This window comes from Canis aureus, chromosome 10 (assembly GCF_053574225.1).
Source record: "Canis aureus isolate CA01 chromosome 10, VMU_Caureus_v.1.0, whole genome shotgun sequence".
Classification (NCBI taxonomy): domain Eukaryota; kingdom Metazoa; phylum Chordata; class Mammalia; order Carnivora; family Canidae; genus Canis; species Canis aureus.
The window spans coordinates 74,656,534-74,679,420 of record NC_135620.1 but is presented as its reverse complement, the minus strand read 5'-3'; the positions used below and the strand labels follow the sequence as shown (position 1 = coordinate 74,679,420).

Below are 22,887 nucleotides of genomic sequence, written 5' to 3'. Positions count from 1 at the left end.
CCCACCTCCGCGGGGCTCCCCGGGTAAGTCCCTTGGCCGCCCCGGCTGGGTCCTGCTGGGCTTGGACTCTGGGGCCAGCCATTGATTTGATTCCCGGCTGCCTCTTACAGGCTCGCCCTACTCAGCAAAAAATGCTGAGTTTTACTGCTGTTAGCATGGCTTCCCGACTCGGCAGCTGGTACTTTCCCAAGGTAAGAAGAGGCAGCCGAGCTGCCGTCAGCCATGGAGGCTGGCGTGGGCAAGGGCTGATGGCCGGGACGGCCTCCTGTCTCCCCTGGCTGGCAGACAGCCACTGGGAAGACCTTTGGAGGAAAAGAAAAGTAGAAATAGAATTGTGTTTTTAAAATGATATATGTGTGTGTGCACGTGTGTGCATGTGCGTGTGCGTGTGCGTGTGTGTGTGTGTCTTCTGGGAGAGATAAAAGCAAACATGTGTTTGCAAGAACCTGCCCTGGCGGGTGGGTGACGGTGCTACCTGCAGGCACTTGCAGACACACAAGTCTCTGGCCAGAGGCTGACACCGCAGGCTGCAGCCTTCACGGGGCCACAAGGAATCTGCTTCCAGAAACTCAGGCCAGGGCAGGGCCCCCTCGTTCATTTTGGGTGCGGGGTGTGACATCAAAGGAGGAGACCCGATGTTCGGAACTGCTCTCGCTGTATCTCTTTTCCAATTCATAGACAGTTGAAGCCGGAGGAATACTGAAGAGCAGACAGGCAGGACTGCGGCCCGAGAGGGGCTGAGAATTCCCTAACAGTCTCCAGCAAGTTGGTGGTGTGCTCGGGCTAGGGCCTGCGGTGCCCGCCGCCCAGGTCAGCGTCCTTTCCACTCCCCGCCCCTCCCAGGGACTGCGCGTCGGCCCCATTCCCACCTGACCGCTATGCTCCCACCCGAAACAATCGCTGTCTTCCCTCACCAGACTTCTCATTTCAGAGCTGCTCTGTCTGGAAACCTGACCTCGGAGGGAGAGGGTCCAGGGCCTTGATCACTGCCCCGCTAGACAGACAGACACGCAGACAGATACGCACACACGGGCACACACACCGAATCCCACGTAGGCATGGACTCGGTGCTGACTGTGGCTGGTAGATGGAGTCCAGCGGAGCCTCCGGACGGTACCTGAGTTCTATATTAGGGAACACGTCGCCTTCCAGAGAGCCAAGTGTACACCCTTCTACCGACGTGAATACTACAGGCAAATTAATTCCTTTATATTCAGGAGACTCTTGCCCCGTGCGAGTATTCGGACTGCCGTGGCAGGATCATGCCCAAGCACGCGTGTACACATGCACTCACACACACACATGTGCACACAGATTTAGAAACCTTTCCTACTTGCCATATTCCCCAAAAGGGAATTTCAACCTCCGCACCAAATTGTGTTCCCCTATATAAAGGCATCACCCACACGGAGACTGGGACTCATCACCCCAGGGAAGGGAGCATATACATCCCCGGGAGGGACAGGCTCCGACCACGTCCACACAGAAGTGCTCCCCGACTCCTCCATGCTCGTTTTGGGGTGCCGGCGAGCACTGGGAAAAAACATGGGGGTTTCAGGCCCATCTGCAGTAGAGCCTTTTTCCACGCAGGCTTTTTCCGAGGCTGGATGGCACTTGAGCTCCCAGAAGGGGGAGCTGTGACTCCATTTCAACCAAGGAGAATCAGCTCCGAGATTCCAAATCCGCTGTTGGGCCCCCGTTGAGTTTCCATGGCCCAGCTCAGGCTGCAGTGAACGCATTTGATGTGGTACAGGTGGGGACTTTCGAAACCCTCTCCCCTGGCCGGTCCAAATAAGATGCCGTCGTGCTTGCAAGAGTTTAGGCTATTGACCACAAAGTCTTCCATTTCTCAGGAGGGTCTTTGCCCAAAGGGGCCTTGGGTGGTGTGAGGAGACATTTTTTGATTCACATCCTCTAGCCTGTTCCCTCCCAGTTCCTTAGATGAAGTCACCAGTACGCATCCCCTGAACAGGCCACTAGGGTTAGACATAACCTGCCCTTCTCTCCCTGCGTTCCCCTGGCTAAAATTCAAAGATTAATGAATTGGCCACGGAACCTCTGGTAATCACATTAAAGACAAAATGGGGGTCATGTGAAGAGGACCAATTTTCTCATGTCATTCTCCAGATAATCCCCGTCAGTCGTTTTTCCACTCTAACCATTTCTGCAAGGAATACCTTTATCTTTCCTCTATCTCTCAGCTTCAGCATCTACTTTAAAAAAAAAAAAAAACCTACCGGTATTTTAACGTCCAGCTCAATTGACCCTTCCAAGATGTCTTCCCCAAATCTTATTTTGGAATAAATCACTCTCTCTCCCCTGTCCTCTCATATGATTTTGTCTGAGATTCTATTTCAGCTGGGTCTGTGTTTGCCCTATTTTGTAGCTCCATGGGTATATGCCTCGCTCGCCCTCCTCAATATGGTCTTGGTAAGAGCATTTTTTTTTAAATCCCCGGGGACTGACACATAGTAGTTGCTCTGTGTATGTTTGCTGTTGCGTTTGAGTCTGGTCTCAATCATAGCTGTCGTCTCTCTCCCTCTCTGTCTCACTCTCCCTCCTTTGATAATTGTTTCGTGTTCATGCAAAGCAATACGATCATGGCTTCAAAATCGTGCTGCCCAATACCGTCAATATAGGCATATCGGTGATGAAACAGGCAGGTGAAATTATATCCTCCTTGGAAGTGAACGTTGCCCTACTGCGTTCCAGGGTCTTTAGTTTTCTTCTCATTTAATCTTCCCTCCCGCCCAGTGAGACAGATACAGCCCTTTCAATAGAAGAAGGAGGTGAACCTCATGCTGGCTAGGTCCCTTGCCCAAGGTCACGTGGGCAGCACAGCTACACTTGGAACCTAACTGCCCCTTGTTTCAGCATCTCTGCTTTTTCCGGTAGACAGACCACTGAGTTAATGGTAACCATCGTGGATGACCAACAGGATTGGGTTGTTCAGGGGATTTTAGTATAGATCGGGGGATAGTATTAACTCTTTGAAATTGATGTTATGAAGGGGTCATGGGGCCATTTGATCAAGAATCTCGGCGTTTTAAGGTTTCTCAATAACTAGACCTTTCTCCTTATTTGAGAATCAAGTATCCTTTTTTTTTTTTTTTTTAATACCTGTAACACATATCCACTCCATCTCATTTTTAGTACTTTTGGCAATGGTGAAGTCATTATCGCACAAATCAGCCTAGGTTGTATAGGGAGAGCTTTGCTGGGATGTTTTCTCACTGTGTCCCTAAATCTGCCTTTTTGTCCTTAAGTCTCTGAAATCATACAACACAAATATAATTCTCTTCTAATGATCAGTTCTTCCTCTATTGTGGAAGCATAATCATATCATCATAAGTATTCTCCTCCGGGAGGGCCTCTTGCCACAACCCTGTCTCCTGTAACGTTCGTTTGGGCCCCTGGCCAAACTGAATGTCGTTCTCTGGGCATCCTCTAGTTGATCACGTTTGTAGGGTTTAGAAACCACAAAAGGGGAAGGGCGACCTACAGTTGAGTAAGGATTAAAAGGGACATTGATTCATCCATTTATTCAACAAATATTTATTAGGTGATGACTATTTTTCAAGCGTTGCTCCAGACCCATGCTATCAAGTAGACCTTGCTGTGATAATGGATATGTTCTCTGTGCTGGGCAATAAGTATGGTAGCCACTAAGCCCGTGTGACTCTAAGCACTTGAAATGTGGGTGGTGTTACTGATGAACTGAATTTTTTTTTTAATTATTTGTTTCTTGGAGAGGGAGCCTGAACAGGGGGAAGTACAGAGGGAGAGGGAGAGGGAGAAGCAGACTCCCTGCTGAGCAAGGGGCCCGACTTGACTCAGGACTCTCTCCCAGGACCCTGGGACACTTAACCAACTGAGCTGCCCAGGTGCCCCCATGAACCGAGTATTTAATGGAATCCAATTTTAATTTTAATTTCTTTTTTTTAATTGATAGCTTTATTTATTTATTTATTTTTAAGATTTACTTATTTATTCATGAGAGACACGCAGACAGAGAGAGAGAGAGAGAGAGAGAGGCAGAGACACAAGCAGAGGGAGAAGCAGGCTCAAGGCAGGGACTCGATCCTGGATCTCCAGGGTCAGGCCCTGGGCTGAAGGTGGAGCTAAACCACTGGGCCACCGGGGCTGCCCTTAATTTTAATTTCAAAGCTCTCTGTGATGAGTGGCTACTCCACTGAACATCCAATCTGGACGTCAGAGATGTCATGTGACCATGGTCCTCTTTTCATGGAGCTCATAGTCTTGCGGGGAGAGATGGGTACAAATGGGTAAGCAAATAGATGAGCAAAACAATTTCATGTGATAGTAAATGTGTTTGCCCTGCAAACAATTAGGAATGTGGATGATGTAACTGTAGATAGGGTAGCCGAGAGGGAGAGACCTCTCCAAGGGCGTGGCTTTGGAGCTGCTTCAGGGAGGAGAAGCCAGCGTGTGGCAGAGATGACCAAGAAGAAGTCACTAAACCTGTGCAAACTGAGGAGGTCTGAGCAGTCCTGTGGCTGGAGCTCTCTAATGAGGAGAGTGTCATGAGACAGAAATAAGAAAGTCAGGTGGGGCCAGATCAAAAGGCCTTGTAAAAGATGCAGGAATAAAAAGCCTAGAATTACACCAGCACCCCTGCCGTTCCTCCCCACCACCCTTAAAATGTCTCTGCTTGGGGAGTGGGCAGCCCGAGGACTGAGCTGAGAAGAGTGTGGAGATTGACAGAAGCTCAGCATCAGGTGCCCTGGCCACATGTCTGTCTTGTACATTTTTTTAAAAAGATGTATTTATTTATTTGAGAGAGAGCTGGAGAGAGCACCAATACATGGGCACGTGAGGGAGGGTTGGGCGCAAGGGGCAGAGGGAGAGAGAAAACCTCAAGCAGACTCCTCGCTGAGCACAGAGCCTGAACCCGGGCTCCATCCCATGACCCGGGGATCTTGACCTGAGCCAAAACCAAGAGTCAGATGCCTACCTACTGAGCCACCCAGGCGCCCCTCATCTTGTCCACTTTTAATCCATCCTTTCAGTGTGTTTTTCCATCTTAACCTCTAGTCCTGCTCTGGGTGCTGCACACTCTGGGCACATGCAGCTCTAAAGGGAGGGGAAGACCTGGACGGGGGGAAATGGCTAGGAGGAAGGAGAAAGAGAATGACTACATGGAGCAGACACTTGAAGTCTAGTAAAATAAAACGAAGGCTGGAATCATTTTGGATCAGCAAACATTTACTGGGTATCATGTCCGGGAAAGGCCTTGAACAAAAGGGCTTGGTGGAGACGGCGAGGAACCCTGCCAGGTGCTGGCCATCCAACAGGAGGCCTGCGAATCCATAATGATCGTTCATGGTGGACGGACAACTGTCATTTCAGAAGTCTGAGAGTGTGGGGTAGGTAAAGATTAGAGGGCGGTGCAGGTGGCAGTGGTGGGGAGGAGGAAGACGGCAGTGACTGTAGGGTCTGGAGATCAGAGAACATTATCTTTTCGTTTTCCTTCTCCATTCTTTCTCCATTACTTACAGTGAGAGCGTAGGGGCCTGGCACCCGATTCTCGTCCCGGCTCCTCTCGCTCTATATCTGGACCATCTTAAGGACACATCTGCCCCTCTCTGGGCTTGCCTCCTGCTAGCTGAGGAGGACCAGACCACCAAGGGGATTTGCCCCAGCTCAGCGAAATCCTGCACCACCGAGTTCTTGCAAGAGGGCGGACAGAGAGCACACGACGGCCATGCTTCCTCATAATATTTAGATACCTTCTCAAAAACGAGCAAATCAGAGAGAGGTCACACCTCAGGGCACAGTCCCTGACTCAAGATGTGGTGCCTGCATGTGAGAGATGTGCCACTCTTGTACCTCTTTTTTTTTTTTTTAAGATTTTATTTATTTATTCATGAGAGAGGGGGGCAGAGGGAGAAGCAGGCTCCATGCAGGGAGCCCGATATGGGACTCGATCCCAGGACCCTGGGGTCATGCCCTGGGCTGAAGGCAGGTGCTAAACCGCTGAGCCACCCAGGGATCCCACACTATTGTACCTCTTAATATCAGAGCGATTAAGTGGCAGCGTGAAGCCCACTGTCCTCCTGGAACGCAGTAGCCTAAAAAGGCTGCCTAGAAATCCGTAGACAGTCCTTGCTACTGAGGGGGCCAAGAAGACAATTAAGAAGATAATGAGGCTGAGGAAAAGTGAAATTAATTTCTTTTTTTCACATGAGGGCGAGGGGGATCTCGTGTCTCAAAGGAACCGTGTTTGGGAGATTGCAGGTAGCCTTCAGGAGCATGGATTGCACGAGGCCGGTGTGAGCAGGTTAAGAGGGGTGAGCGGCCTGTCCCTGCCCGGTGGAGGACGCGCATGGGCGTAGAAACCTGGTGCAGGCCCCGCCGCTGGCCCCAGATAGATCATTCTGAACGAGCCTTGTTCCCAGTGCGGGGAGCTTTTCTCCCAGGGTGCAGAGCCGCCTGCCACGATGTTGGGCCCCTCTGGGGCAGCTAAGAGACCGTAGCCCCCACCGCACCCCGGTGAGGAGGTGGATTCGGAAGGCAATCCACAAATGCACAAATGCACAATGCAGTGGTTTTTGTGCAAACTGCAAAGGTTGGAGCGGCAGGCGTCCAAGTAATGGCCCATCGCAACAGCTAGAGCCCCGTGTAAGGGCTAACCCGACCCTGGCCCGCAGGGGTTGCCCAGCTAGAATCCCCCCAGCCCTTCAGAGGTCCTGCAAATGGGCCAGGAGAATGGGTGGATCCTGGGGGCAATGTGCAGCAGCTGAGTTAGAGGTACAGCTGGGTCCCCAGACGAAGGGTGGCCGCCGAGGGCCGCTTCCGAGCATGGGTTCCCGCGTCTCCCGCCTGAGAAGGAGCATCACGTCACGGAGGGAGTGAGATTCTGGGGGGCCGTGGAAGCCCCGGGATTAACCTGGAAGAGCCTCCCGAGAACCGTGCCAGGGGCATCTGCCTTCGGCGAGTACGGTTCAGCTTGCTTGCAGGGGGTGGAGAAGCCACATTTCTCGTGGATTTTGATGGGCTCTGAGTTCACGGGCACATGGGGGGGGAGGGCCCCGGAGCATCTTGGCTGGCGCGCTAAAAAACATCTGCACAAAGCAGAAGGGCCATTAAAAAAAGAAAATCAGCGCTTTGGTGTGTTTAGGAATGTAGGGGAAAGCTCAAAAAATAGATTACCTGGCAGGGGGTGGTAATAGGGTTTTTCCACTGAGACGAATGATGGAGGCGAGACTCTTTGAGATGAAGTCGTCCTCACCAGATGCCATCGCCAGAGAGGGCCGAGGCAGAGGAGGGCTGAGAGGGGTCACAGAGAATTTGATTCTAGATGCTTATGAACAGGCCAGCATCGTTCGGAGTCCAGTGAAGCCTTACAAACGATTCCTGAAACTATTACCTGCTCTCTCCTCTCCTTCCTGATGGTGGGAATTGGGCATTTAGGCAGAACATGGTGTGGTGTTTGAGGGGATTCTGGAAAGTTCTTCACCCACAATAGTCAGAGATGGCTCAACTGCCACGATGACAAAGCCCTTCTGGGGTGGGAAGGTGGAGCTGCCCAGCACGTCCTCTATGCTCTGTGCTATGCCGGGTCCTTGGTGTAGGTCCTTGTTATAGGTCCTTGTTATAGGTCCCTGTTATAGGTCCTTGTTATAGGTCCCTGTTATAGGTCCCTGTTGTAGGTCCTTCTTATAGGTCCTTCTTATAGGTCCTTGCTGTAGGTAGCCTGTTGACTATTCTGAGCAAGCTCACGCATGAGTGGCATGACCTTGTTCTAGAGTTGAGGAAACCGGGGCACAGCACAGTGATGTCACCTGTCCGAGGCCACACACTGAGTCCATGATGCGTGGGGGACTTGGGCTATTTCTGGCCGACGTGAAAGTGTAGGGCTTGAAAGCGTTAGTGCTGGAGCGTGAATGCCGGCTCCGCCACTCTCTACTCCGTGACCTTGGCCAGATTACCTCACGTTCCTGGGCCGGTTTTCCAATCTGCAAAATGGAGGGCCCTCCCGACTCCTGGTGGAGGTGCTGGGGGTTTAATGGGCTGATATCAGTGCTTCCGACAACGGCTGGCAGACCGTGCATGTTGCATGAACGTTCACTGGGGCCGCTTGTTATTATTACTACGCCCCGTTGCATTAGATTAAATGTTGCCCGGGCCCGCAGGAGGAGAGGAGAGGTTATCCCCAGCGTCAAGGCTCTCAGCACCTTGCACAGGAGCCTGCTTTTCACCAATCCCCCTCCCCCAAGGCGGCAGCGTGGTGCCAGCACTTAGGGGAGAGATTGAGAGCATAGGAACAGGTGTGGGGGGATGGATATAAAATCCAAAAGACCGAGGCAGATTGTTTAATTGTCTCTATTACTACGGGTCAGAAGCCAGTTCCAGCTACAGGACCGTCAGCCATCGGAGCTGAAAATCCACTTCCGTAGAGTCCAGATCAATCTTCTCTCTTTTTCACATATCCATTTTCCCCGTTTGACATCAAACTGTATCGGGGTTGCTTCCAGTACCCAGCCCCCCGACGGCCCATGTCCCTGCACCTCTGGGTCTGGTTTTCTCAGCTGTGCGGCCGGCTGCTCAGCAGGTGCATGCGGGAGAGCATGATTGACAGCGTGCTTCATGCTCCTGTGCGAACCATGCTAATCATCCCCCTCCCGCTGGCTCCCCAATCCCTCACTTGTATCATTTCTTTTACCAAGGGCTGGCGTTTCATAACGTGTTTTAGCTCAGGCTCCGCGGTCTCACTCTCAACAGCATAATCATTCTCCCCATTTTCCAGATGAGGACCTTGCGGCTTCGAGGTGGAAGGATTCGCCCCAAGACACATGAGTGATAGCGTGGGGTGGGTGTCCAACGGGTGTCCGTCCACACTGAGCATTGACATCCCTCCGCCTGCCCGCCTAAGGCGGTGTCGGGCCCTCGGCGGCTTGCAGGCCTCCCCAAATCAAGGTTGATTATTGCTGCTTTGCCTCCACCGTCTTGGGCCGGGTGCATCGCTGCAAATCTCGCACCGTTCTGTGGGCCCGGCCCTCAATCCCCGTCTTCTAAGGCTCCTCAGCACGCGAGGCATCTATCTTGCATGTTCCAGGAGATGTTATAAACGGTGCCACTGGAGGGAGGCTTCTTAAATCTCCTTAATAACCTGCATTTTGCTTTCTCTCCTTCTTTATCTGTCAGCATCGTGAATATCTTCCACTCTTCCAGGGCTTTCTGGCTGCCAACTTCATAGCCTCTTAAAATAGTAATTTAACTTCACAATGCCTCAGCAGGAAACCTTAGCTTCGTGTGTTTATTTGTACCGTTAAGTTGTGGAAGTTCAAATGCTGCTCAGACCTGGACCCGTAGTCGTAGGAAAGCTGCTTTCTGGCCCTGGGCCAGAGCCAAGAACCAAGATGTGACTCTTCTTGGGAATAGATGCACCAAAGCCACTTCTGGAACCAGGAGCACTTTTAAAAAGCATCTCAGGCAATGGCAAGATGGAGGTGGCATGAATTGTTGACAGCCAGATGCCGCAAGAGAGATGACGTGTGTATCGGATCTCTCTCTTTCCACGCGCACGCACGCGCACAGACACGGTATAAAGAAAGGGATATTGGTATTAACAGGAAAACTACACACACAGGGAAATGTCTGAGGCAGAGTTTTCCTTCCCTGTTAATGGAACATAAGCTCAGATACGGTCATAAGATCATCTACCATCAGAATGTGATCTGGGGGTGGACCTTCTGGCTGAAAACAGAATGGGAAACACACATGGCCAACAAACCTATTAGAAAAAGCTAGAATATTCAGGTTCCCTAGCCATCAGAGATGAACACAGCAATGCGATACGTACGGCATCATCAGAATGGCTTTTTTTTTTTTCTTTTTTGATGGCAGCATCCAGTGTTGAAAGAAGGCAGGGAATAAGACACTGTCCTGTGGCCTTGGTGGAATTCCATAGGCACATGTCTTTACAAAATGTGGCTTTCGTTCTTTCATTTCAACAAACAAATAAACGTCATTCCCTGAGTGCTTATGCCAAACGCTGTTGTGGGAGCTAGTCCCTCGGCAGTGGGCTCCGCTGACTTGCCCCTGCCTTCTTGGGGCGGATCCTCTCTTGGGGGTCAAGTCTATGAACAGGCAAACAAGTGAACGTACATGCCTCAGGTGCAGAGGGGTGGCTTGGCTGGGGAGGCCGTGCTGTTTCGCCTCGTGAGCAAGGGCAGCATCAGAGCGGAGATCTGCAGGGAGGGTGGGGGACAGCCAGGCTCTTCTGGGCAGAGAACATTCTAGCAAGAATAGAGCAGAAAAATACAGTCGCTGAGGTGGGACTGGGCCTGGTGAGCTGCATGAACAGTAAGACGACCATCTGCGCGGAGGTGACCGAGGGGCAGGGAGGGGGAGGAGGTGCCCCTGAGAGGGAGCAGGGCCTAGATCACGATTTCTATCCCTATTGCAACCATAGTCTCTGCCTCTGATCCTATTTTTCAAAACAAAGGTACAAATCCTTCCATTTTCTATTTATTTATTTATTTATTTATTTATTTATTTATTTATTTATTTATTTATTTATGATAGTCACAGAGAGAGAGAGTGAGAGAGGCAGAGACACAGGCAGAGGGAGAAGCAGGCTCCATGCACCGGGAGCCCGACGTGGGATTCGATCCCGGGTCTCCAGGATTGCGCCCTGGGCCAAAGGCGGGCGCCAAACCGCTGCGCCACCCAGGGATCCCAATGTATTTTTTTTTTTTAAGATTTTATTTATTTGAGAGACAGCATGAAAGAGAGAGAGCTCAAGCAGGGGTTGGGGGAAGGGGGAGGGGGAGGGCTGGAGGGAGAAGCAGGCTCCCCGGCGGAGCAGAGAGCACAATATGGGACTGAGGTCTCCGGCGGGACCCTGAGATCATGACCTGAGCTGGAGGCAGACGCCTAATCCACTGAGCCACCCGGGGGCCCCTAGATCCTTCCATTTTAAGAAATACCCTGTTCTGAGAAGTAAATTAGTTATATGTGTGCAGGTTTGTGAAGAAGGAGCTTCAGAGAGTGTTTGGGATAAAAGAAATAAAGAAACCACAGAACAAAGTGTCACGGGATAGCTACGGTCGCGAGGATGTGGAGGAGGAGCACATTTTTCAGTTAGAAAGTGGGGCGAAGGCCGGGGACGTGATCTGTGAACTGGGGCTCACAGCAATACCTCCCTGCTGGCTTCGCTCTGAGAAGGGAACTCCCCGTGCTGAAAGGACTCAGCGACGTGCCCCAGGTGCTCAGTAGGCGGCCCTGGCGATGGTGTTTATCGACACGGGCGTGTTTTTTGGGGGAACTAGTAAGTTAAAAAAATAGACAAGGTAGGATATATATCGGGTGAGGCGTGCCACTTTTATCAGATGCACCCGGATAGTTGAGTGGTCATCTTTGGGTGATAGATTATGAGTGAATTTCGGTTTTTTATATGTAACGTGCATCGCCTAATATTTTTTTGATGAATGGGCGTTCTGTGGGTAATGAACACTTTAAGTAGCAGGAGCGGGGGCTCAGTGAGCGGTTCTTGGTAGGAAAAGGAGCAGGGGCACATGCTTTCATGCAGAGTTTGCTAAATTTCTAAGTCACTTGTCCTAAATCACATTTAAAAGGATTTCATTTTTTCTTTTTTTTCTTTTCTTTCTTTCTTTTTTTTTTTTTTTGTCTGGCCTTGGCCTGAGCAGTGCTACTCATAAAAACCAACGATTAGGTCAATGATTTATACTTTCTAATACATGTTAAAGTGGCTCTTGCACCCTGACAAGAAAAGCAGGATCTGGGGGATACCTCTGTATCCCCCAGAATCACTTCACATGTCTGTACTTTGCGTACCATGACTTGGAAAGCATCCTTCTTCCCAAACACTCTCTGAAGCTCCTTCTTCATAAACCTGAACACATTTTGTGTAGCGTGATCCAAGGCTACCACCTTGGAATCAGAAGACTTTCATTCTGACCCCATCTTCGTCTTTAATTTTGGGTAAGGAGGTCCACCGCGGGCATAGGAGGCGCTGAGCAGGTGACACTGGCCACCATGCCGTCTGCGCCAGAGCAGCCGCTTTGTCTGCTTTGCTTTATTACTTTTTTGTGTAGGAGTTGAATAAGGAGTTCCAAGGCTCTAAAAAAATGACTTGACATTACTGGCTGAAACGTTAAATGGACTCTAAAGTGGACTTACAAATGACAGATTCTGTCCTAGATTAAGTCATTGTACTGAGCTCTTCGGGAGACCGTCTCGGACTGTGACATATCCCCCAGGGCTCCGAAGGAACAGAAGGCATATGTGAGGCTGCGCCTTCGCCACCTTTGTAATCACAACGTATGACCTATAGAATCGCCATCAACAGATTAAATGAATTAAGGAGAGTATGAGTTATATTCAAGGCAGCCTCTTGTAGAAATGGAATGTTTCCCTAGGAAACCTTGGGAGTGAAAGGTTGCTACTGCACGTTGCCCAGGAAGGGCTCAGGAGGGGCGGTGTCATTGGAGAGAGGGGCCTGTACTTGTGGACGTGGAACGGGGACCTTCCAGGGAGAGCAGATGGTAGACACAAAGACATGACACCACACCTGTGTCCCCTCTTCATCACATGACCGTTAGAATGGAGCCAGAAGACACCTTACAATCCATTATGTCCAACATACCTCTTTCTTCAGATAAGGAAACGAAGACTCCACTGGGGGGAGTGTCACGGCATGTGACAAAGGCCACAGTCTTTATTAGTAGGGATGCTAACCCAGGACCCTGATCCCTGACTCCCAGACAGCCGTCCTTCCATCGGCAGAGCATTTTCATATCCTATCCCATGGTGCACTAGTTCTTCAAAAACTCCAAGGAGTTTTTTTTTCCCCCAAGGAGTTTTTGTGTAGCGTGATCCAATAACTGGGAGACGCTTCATGATCTACCCTCTTCTTGGAAATCAGGTTACATATAAGCAAATTCAAGTTTCCAGCCAAGTTCTTTGATAGGGGGAGATCTTCAAGCTGATTCAAGCTTTCTCAAAGTTCTTTGACCACAACATTTCAATTTTCTATGTTTTTCACTTAATTCTTACTAATAATTCTATACAGCTTAGTTTAGGAGACTGTACACATGACAACTATGCCTCCCATTGAAAAATCAGAATATTATGCATAAGGAAAAATGTTTTATAAGCAATTCTGATGGCCTCTATTATTTCAAGCATGATGGTCATATGAAGAAAATTATTATAAAGAAGGATAGGAAGGGTAGTTTCCCAGATTTAATGTTTTACCTTCCTTACTTCCTCCCTCCCTCCTTCCTCCATCCCTCTCTCTCCTTCTTTCCTCCCTTCCTTCTACCTTTATTGTCTTAACTTCTTGCCTTATTTTTCTCTCCCTCCTTATTCTCCTCTATCTCTCTTTTAGTTTATTCCTGCTTTCTTCTCATTCTTTTTCCCCCCCAAAAAAAACATATTTCTTTTTGAGGAGTTACTATATTCCAGATTCTGGACCATCTGTGATGAATAGGACATTTTCCTGATCTAAAGCTCTGCCAGTTTGATGAGGAAACAGATGTGCAAACTGAGATAATAGAGAGTAGCTGCTGCTGAAATTAGAACATAGACAGCCTGTCCGGAGATGGAGGGGAGGTCTGTCTGCATGAGCCGTCGAGGTCGGATAGCCAGTTGGGTAGATGGAAAAAGGACATTCCAAGGGGACAGTGGGAGAGGACGGAGTTCAGTGTGACTGGAGAACATGCTCAGGGTGATGCTGGTGAAATAACCTGGGGATGGAACGTAGAAAGCCTTGGAACTCATATTAAGTAATATGTGTTTAGAAAATTGTCAATGACTCTTAAGAGAAGGATTGACATGACCAGATCTGGGATTAAGACAAGAAGGGTGAGAGGAGGGGAGACGGGGTCGGTGGCCCTTTGGCAGGTTGTGGTTCGGATGACACGTGCGTGACCTTCTGGGGCAGGACAGTGGCAAGGAATTGGACAGATTGGCGAGGTGACCGTGGCGGGTGGCGAAGGGGAGGGAGGGATTAAGGATGGCTTCCTCCAAGGTTGTGCCAGTTCTAGTCCTGCTCTCTAAATAGTGCTTCCAGAAACAGCGGGATCTCAATTATCTCACCGTGGGCTGTGAAATTCTAAAAAAAAAAAAAATAATAATAAAGTCTCAAAACAAAATTAAGTTTAATTTGCTTTAATTGAAAAATAAACACATGCCATGTACAGCACTCTCAAGAGGAGGGGAAAAAAAAGGCTCAAGAATGAAATGAACAGTTGGGTGTGGTAGGTCCTCGATTATTGGAAATTCCGAGATAAGAATTGGTGTGGATTTGAGAAAATGAATTCAGAGTTAAAGTCAGGAACGGGAAGTGGAGGCTGTTTGTCTGGGTAGCGGTTTTCTGGTTATTTTTAAATTATCGCTAAGAACGTTCATTTAGAAGGCAGCATGGAATAAAGGAAGAGGACTGAGCTCAGAGCAGACAATTTGGGTTTGATCCCTTCTCTTTCACTTTAGTTGTGTGGCCTTTGGAAAGTCGTTCTGGGCCTTAGGCTTGTCGTCAGTAGAAGGGGGATAATAACCCACCCACCACTGGATTCCTGTGAGGATTGTGTGATTCACGGGCATGGAAGTTCCAACACCCTGGTAAGAGGTGATGGAGAAAGACAAGCAGGAGGAAGAGGAGGAAAAGGAGGTGAATCCAAGAGCGTGTGATATTTATTGAGGTGAATCCAGTAGTGCGTGTTTATTGAGAACCTCTGTGTTCGGGCCTTGTGCTAGAGGCTGGGGGATAAAATGGCAAGAAACAGCTGAGCCTTGCCTCTGCATCGCCTGTGTTCCAGCAGCAAATATTCTCATCTCTGGGTAGGCCGTAGGATGGGGTGTGGAAGGGACACTGAGCCAAGGGAGGTGTTTGGAGAGCCGTGAGATGTGTCTTAGGAGCTCTGGTCTTAGGTGAGCATTTTTCTCTCTGTGCACAACCACCCCACCTTCCACATCCGAGTACAGCTGCCTTGACTCTGGCTTAGGTTCCGTCTGTCTCATGGGGAAGAGTCTGATAATCACATTTGTACGTAATGGTGGCTTGGAGTTGTAAGCTCAAATGTCAGAATCTTATAATATTGGCATCTCAGAGTCATAGCTGTAGAATTTTAGGATCTATCAAGCCTTAGAATCAGAGAATCTTAGAATAATAAAAACTAGTGTCAAAAATCTCATAGACTCATAGAATGTAATATTCATGGGATATAAAAATCAACTCTTGGTACCACCACATCTTAAAAATCATAGAATCATGAAATTAGAGTCTTTTAGAAGAGAATGGCGTTTTATGGTTATCGGGTCCACCCTGCTTCCCAATTCACGGAAAATACTAACATAGCATTAAAAACACAACATTTTTAAGAAACTTTGTGCAGGGGAAAGGTGGCCATAAAGGAGCTCTAAAGCTTAATGACACTAATGGTGAATATCTAGTCCAATCAGTGCCAACATATAGACCGTCGGTGACCGCTGCTGGTGGAGACAAGTGGGGTTTCTGAACATTGTGCAGGTTTTTGGTGGGGTGACCGTTGGCTTTATTGACACCTAAACTGAACACTTAATGGAAAGCTCAAAGCGAAAGAGGAATTCACGCGTTCGTTCATGCTGACTGACCATCCCCTGCTGTAATGCTTCATGTGGGCCAAACGTAGCCATGGTGGCATTTTAGAAAATAGCCCCCTAAATGCTGGCCTTCTTGTTGGGGACTGTAAACTTCAGGAGGGTAGGGGCGATGGGGGTTCCCATATGATGTCTATGAGCTTTCTAGAAAAGTCTTTTGGATGCTAGGCCTCTCCTCTCAGGTGTCCAGTCTTACCGTCTTTCCTCTCAGGCCCTCCTCTTGTAAACACATGTAAACCATTGTTCATCTGTGCCCTTGCTCGTATTGTGTCTGAAGTCTTGGCTTATATCGCCAAGTCTTTTGTTTTGTCTTGTTTGTTTGTTTAAGACCTGGCATCCGTTTCGTGTGTAGGGACTGTGCCCTCCAGATCGTCCCACAGGACCTCAGATCCCGCCGTGTGTTTCGACAGGTGCAGGGAGAACCTGGATGAGAGGGGGGTAGGGTGTGCAGCGCTTCTGGCTCTATGGCACGGGAGCTGTGTGTGTGCACACGTGTCCATGAGCATGCGCGTGTGCATACTCACACATGCAGGTACACGTGTGTGTGCTGCTCTCTTGAATCCTGAGTCTGGATCGTTTTCACACGAGCCTATGACTGTATTTGGATGTACTCATGGGTTCCTTCCTCGCTGCCTTCAGATGGGATGACCTTGTGTGGAGATGAATGTTTTTCGAACAGGTAAGATAGACAAACGATTCTGCGGCTCTTGACATACATTTATTGAGCACCTACAGTGTTTCTGACAATGGAATAAGGGCTTCCATGGATGGTAATATATTTGATTTTACAACTCTCAAGTAGTTATTGTAGATATTACAGTTTCAATTTTGAAGATGTGTCAACTAAGGGTCTTAGAATTGAAGTGATCAGGACTGGTATTTGAAATGGAGTTTTTTTATATTAAAGACTTTGTTTACATCTCTTTGGCCTGAGTGTACTGGCGCGTGAGTATAGCAGCGTGTGTGTGTGTGTGTGTGCGCGTGTGTGCGCGTGCACACACCCACGGGCTCATGGACCTGTGGGGATGCGTGCGTTCTTCTTCCTCACATGCATTTCTTAAAATGCATGGATTGGATGTGTAGATATATGCATGTGTTTGTAGCACATATGTCTGTACCAGCTAGAGCCATAATCATCCAGCAAAGTACGTCTGTGTAGCCGGTATTGGGGGCGAGGAGCGTGTGGATTGTGTGAGCTGTAGGGGGAGAGGATCCCAGAGGCAGAGGGTGGAGGTGCTGACATGGCTACGTGCTTTGCACGGATCCTTTTCCGTAAGTTATTAACCCCAAGAGCATTTTTTTTCAAAATCTTTTGAAAAGCGTCCAGATGTGCCCATGTCAGGTGTCCTGAGACCAGAGTTGGTGAAGTGCTCATCTAGATATTAAAGCAGGCCCGAGTGAAGAAGAGGCGAATGCCAGAGGTGTCTGTGATACAGAAACTTGGGGTAACTTAGGGTAACCTTTGTGGTGGCTGTGGCGGGTGCAGGGTGAGTAAAAACCTGCAGAGGATGACTTCTCCCGTGTTCCGCCCCCATTATTTCACCCGGAGCCTGCAGGGAGTCCCCGAGGCAGGCCCTGCCTTCCTGTTTTGCAGATGGCATGACTGACACTCAGGGTTTCGTGATCCGCTTGCAGTCACCAGGGACAGAGCTGGGATTTGAACCCGGGTTTTCCTGCGCGTGTGATTTCCATCCCCCGCGCCTGTCCTCCCGGTTTCCCACTCTGCGGGGTTTGCTCAGGCTCTGACCTGGACCCGTAAATCTCAAGCCATCCGACACCCCGACACGCAGCCCAGCCACATAAACATTCCGGATTCACTGCCTCGACGCTCCGAGGGGCTGAAATAGAACTTTGAAATCCTCCCTCACTTTTAATTAAAAAAAAGATTTAGGCTAACCCTGGGTTTCCACTTCTGTTTAACTGCGACTGCTTTTAACCGTTGCTGTATTTTTATTGTTGCCAATGTGACGCACCGATCCATCTTCCTTGTAACGCTTCTCGGTTTCTGCTCCATCTGTTGAAGAGAAAACATTTGCAGAAACCTCTCGGCTTCTCTCCAAGGGCTGAAACTTCGGCTGTAGCGAGGAATGCAGTGCAGGAAATGGGGTTGGCCGTCGGCGAAATCAGGGAAATTGGCAAAACCTGTTTCCAGTATCTTCCCGGTGGTCATTTCCCTAAAGGCCCGGTTCTCCCAAGTGCCCGCCGGCCCGCGGTGCTCCCCGGCCCGCAGCGAGGAGGGTGCCGACCCTCCTCGTAAAGGACCATCCATTCCGGTCTTTGGGACTGTGCCCTCTTCTAAGCTAGATCCTCCATTGGGGTTTTTCGGACAAACTCTCATTAGTTCTTTTTTTAAATTGTTAGTTCTTAATAATGACAGCGTTTGGTGTGGAAAGGGGACTGGACTTGGCGTTGGGAGACTTGAATTCACGTCCTTACCTTGTCACGTTTTAACCTGGCAAGTCACTCAGACGCTCCGAGCCTAGATTTGCTGGGAAAGCCCCAGGATCAAATGGTTCGGTTAAAGCCCACGTGCTCTAGAATTGTGAGGTGCTTCCCTCATGCTAAGCATGTTCACTCATGCTTTCCATGTGTTATTTCGTTTTGGTTGTTCATCCTTTTGTTTATTTATTTATGGGACGTTTGGTGGATGAAGGCTATGCACCAGGTCCTGCTTTGGGGTGGGTGATCCTAACAGGAATAAGGCCAGGTCCACACGTACCCTTCAAAAGCCCACACGTGGGGTAGCGTAATAAATGTTGCCGTAAAATCACAAACAGGCTGTGGTTTCCACTTCCTGAGGGGACCAGGGGATTCTTCAAGGAGGGGATGATCTTGAACTGAATGTTAAGGAGTAGGGGTTTATTAGGTTAGGAGTGGGACTAGGGTAGAGAAAGCATTCTTGGCAGAGGGATTGGCTTGGGAAAAAAGTAACACGGGGTCAAACACATTGGGGCAGGCTAGAAGCGTGTGCAGGTGATCTAGAAAGCGAAGGCTGGGATGCTGGCAAGAGGCGTGGAGAGTGAGACATGGTGAACAGTGGGATACAGTGGCAATAGCCAGGAGTGGACATGTGGAGGTAGGAGGGAGCCGTTGATAGATGCAATCAAGGAAGTGGTCAGTCCAATGTAATGTCGTAACGAATGATAAGAAATTTATTTTTGGCCGTCATCCTTGGAATTTCCTAAGTGAAAAGAAGCAATGAAAGCGTCTTTCATTATGTCAGTGAGGTGGCTTTTGGATGTCACCTAAGGATAGGAACTGGTTGCCAAGGAGACCCAACCATGTGATTGGAGGCTGGAACCTTCAGCCCAACTCCTCAACCTCGAGGGAAGGGAGAGGGCCTGGAACTTGAATCCCTCACCTTGGCTGATAGAATCAGTCGTGCCTGTGTGATGAAGTAAAAACCCAGAGGGAGAGAGTCAGGAGAGCTTCTGGGTTGGTGACTATGTGGAGGTGCTGGGAGAGTGGTGCACCTGGGGTGTGTGTGTGTGGGGGGGGGTTGGAGGCTCCCTGCCCTTCCTGCACGCCCGCCCTATGCCTCTCTTCCATCCAGCTGATTCTAAGTTGCAGAATCAGCAACTTTATACCCATGGACTTTATAATACACCCATGGACTAATGAGTAAGTGAGGTTCCTGAGTTCTGGAAGCCATTCTAGCAAATTCAGTTGAATCCAAGAAGGGGCCAGTGGGGATGTCCGAACTACCGCTAGTTGGTCAGATGTACAGGTAGCAACCTGGGTTTGGGATTGGGGTCCTGAACTGGAGCAAGTTGTTGGAACATCCAGCCTGTAGCTGGTCAGTTAGAAGCACAGGTAACAACCTGGACTTGGGACCAGCCTCTGAAATGAAATGGAGGAGGAGCAGCCTTACAGGACTCAACCGTAAGCCTGTTGGGGGTAGCGTCAGACTTGAGTTGAATTGGGGCACCTGGGTGGCTCTGGAGGCTGAGCTCTGCACTCTGATTTCAGCTCAGGTCATGATCTCAGGATTATGAGATCGAGCCCCTTGTCAGGCTCCATGATGGGTGTGGAGCCTGCTTAGGATTCTCTCTTTCCCTCTGTCTCTGCCCCAACTCCCATCTCAAAAATAAATAAATAAATAAATAAATAAATAAATAAATAAATAAATAAATTAATTAAAAAGAATTGAGTTGGATTATAGGACACCCAGCTAGTATCTGGAGAATTGTGTGCTGTTGCTGTGGGAACTCCAACCCCCACCTGCCCTTCACATTGACATTCGTCCCAGAAAACCCACAGACCCAATAACAAGGCTGGCTAGAGTGTGAGCCCCACAGCGGGAGCCAGAGCCTGGTCAGTGTGCCCGAGTCTGCGCTTAATCTCCTCACTATCTAGAATGGCATTTTAGGAATATCTGGTTAGTTCTGGGAAAGACAGAGAGGCTGAGCAAGGAAGAAATTGTGGTTACTCCTGAGGGCAAGAATATTCCTTAGAACTCTAGAAAAGAGGTCATCGGTGATAGAATGCTAAGCATATTTTTCAGCCTTTTCGGGGACACATCTTGGGTAAGGAAGAGAGTCTACGTGGGCAACTTCCTGGTGCCCCGAGGGGAGAAGATGGGAATTTGGGAGGAAATTGGGCCCCTCTGGCCTCCGTTAATGTCCTTCACGTGGACTCTAGTGGGTTCTTAGGAGATACCTAAGGTAACATCGTGGAGGCTGCCTTCCGTGGCGACCCACCAGAGATAGAACCCCAAAGTGAAACAACACATAAACTTTATTTTCTGTAATTTCATGTTTTATAGCATTAAAAAAAAAAAAGTCCTTGAAGGAAGAGCCATTGAAGCAAGAACTCCATGGTCTGAAATGTCTCTGAGATGTTTAGCCTCTTTCTCCGTTTGTGAAGGCCGATGCCCGCACACGTCCATTCCACCTCCTTCTGTTGCGGTAGCCTCTGCACGTCGAGCTTTCCTTTCATGGCTGTGCCTTTCGATGCCATTCTCCTTTGTCCAAGTCTTGTAAATTGATGGCTCTCAAATGCTGGTCTAAAATTTGATGTCTAGATGTGAAGGGCAATCTTTTATTTTAAGATTATGTCCTCTCTGTTTTATGTTTCCGGTTAAAAAGTACTTTCCCTTACAAAATGCTGGTCATGGTAATTCCAATTTCTGTATCGCTCAATGCCCTTTCCAAGAACAAGAACACTTCATGTGGGTCAAAAAAATTGGTTTTAAAAAATTGATGTGGCCATGTAGTCTGAAGGGCCGATGTTGACGCTATTCCCCACACAGAACAGTCTCTTTCTCAGTCCACGTTTGACCTCACAACTCAGCGATCCTATCTTTGTGCATGTCGTCATCTTCTGTAACATCTTGCTCGGGTCCGGCCCGTAGTAGGTCATCACTAAATGGGTAATAAGTTCAGTGAACCTCTAGGTAATTAAAAATGAATCGAGGGCATTTTCTGTGTGCAGGGCTGCGGGATGTAGTGAAGGAGCACAAGAGTTTAAATGAATTTCAGTCGAGAACACAGCCTACAGCCCCGGCTTCCGTGCTGAGGAAGCTCAGCACTTAGGGGCTAAAGGGCCTGCCTGGGCGGCTGTGAGCCCGGCTCCTCCACAGCAGGCAGCTTACTTAGGTGTTTTCCCATCTCCCCATCTGTGAAGTGGGTGTAAGATTAGCTCCTAGAGTCCCCTGGATCACGGGAGTTTATCAAGGTAGACTTTTCACCCAGGAAGGGGCCCATGGATGTTAACTGTCATCATTAAGGCTCACGGAGCAGAAATGAGGGAGTAGGGAGCCCAGGTGGACTTGGGTCAGGAGACCAAGGTGCAGGTTCCTGCTGCGCCACTTGCTGGTGAACTTTAAGGAGTCCCTTAACGTCCTTGTATAAAACCAGATTCAGAACTGAGCAGCCGTCCCCGAGACTTTAGCAAAAGCTGCTGTTCCTAAGATGTAGAAGTTGAAAAAGCCTCCCCGAGGCTGCGTAGGGCGTCGCTGTGAAGCAGGCAGGGAGGTGGATGGCTGGAAAGGTGAAGTATCGCCGACGGAAAGGATTTGGTTTCCTCTTTCTGGAAAGTCCTTTGGATCATTAGTAAGACGGTTCTTTTCCTTTAGGGCGGGAGGCATTGGAACTATTGCAACTGGTGGGACGTTGGCGTTGCTTTTCCTAGAGATGCCCAGAAAGCGAATTCTCTCCCCCGAGAGTCACCCCCGTGATGAAGGCCTCCTTGTCATAAGGGAGTTGATGGAAAGACAGAGCTGACGTCCAAGATGGAATTCACGGGACTCAAGTTGGGACGGTGTGGTTCAGGGTCTGGAACTGTTCTTAGGTACAGTAACGTGGCTCCATTGGACAGGGCGTCCGCGCGAACCAGCTGAGTCAGGTGCGTGTGTGCGTGTGTGCGTGTGTGCGTGTGTGCGTGTGCACACGCGGTGTGGATGCTCCGTGACACAGGTGGTGGGTTCCTCAGCCCGGCTGGGTTTCGCTCGCTGCGGGAGATCAGGTTGGCTTCTAGAAATACCTGCATCCGGCACATTGCATGGATTCTTGCTGATTTTCAGAAGTTTGTCAACAAGGCCCTTTGTTTATTTTCGTGCAGAGAAGAAATAAATGCTGGAATGTTAAGGTGATGGGAGGAGGCCGGTCGGGTGGGGTGGAGAGGAGGACCTGAGGCCCCGTGTCTGTGTCTGGGGGGCTCAGTAAGCCACAGCAGAGGTGAGGTTAAACCAGGGGTGAGCAGAGGAGGCTGAAGGGAGAAGCTGACCCAGTGCCCCTCTTAGCAAAACAGAGGCCTTTGCACAACGGGACCTTGGGTGGCTCCGGCTTTTGAGGTTGGAGGTTGAATGCCGGAAACCAGGAGGGGGAGGTGGGTTCAGAAACTCAGCACTGGGCATCAGGTTAGCCTTTTTTTTTTCTTTTTTTTTAATAATAAATTTATTTTTTATTGGAGTTCAATTTACCAACATACAGAATAACCCCCAGTGCTCATCCCGTCAAGTGCCCCCCTCAGTGCCCGCCACCCAGTCACCTCCATCCCCCGCCCACCTCCCTTTCTACCACCCCTAGTTCGTTTCCCAGAGTTAGGAGTCTTCATGTTCTGTCTCCCTTTCTGATATTTCCCACCCATTTCTTCTCCCTTCCCCTCTATTCCCTTTTACTATTATTTATATTCCCCACATGAATGGTAAGCCTTTTAACCAAAGCATTTGGAAGGAAAAGCAGCCGACTGATGCGCTGCTCTGTTCACTGGACGGGCAGGCCTGGGAAGGCGCTTCTTTGTGTTTAGAGGCCCTGGTTA

General features: G+C 49.3%; 1 protein-coding gene across 2 annotated transcripts in view; it reads left to right on the top strand.

Annotated features, from left to right (window-relative positions):
• BRINP1 (BMP/retinoic acid inducible neural specific 1) overlaps positions 1-22,887 on the top strand; it is a 167,624-nt gene that overhangs the window by 1,692 nt on the left and 143,045 nt on the right. The window lies entirely within an intron of this gene.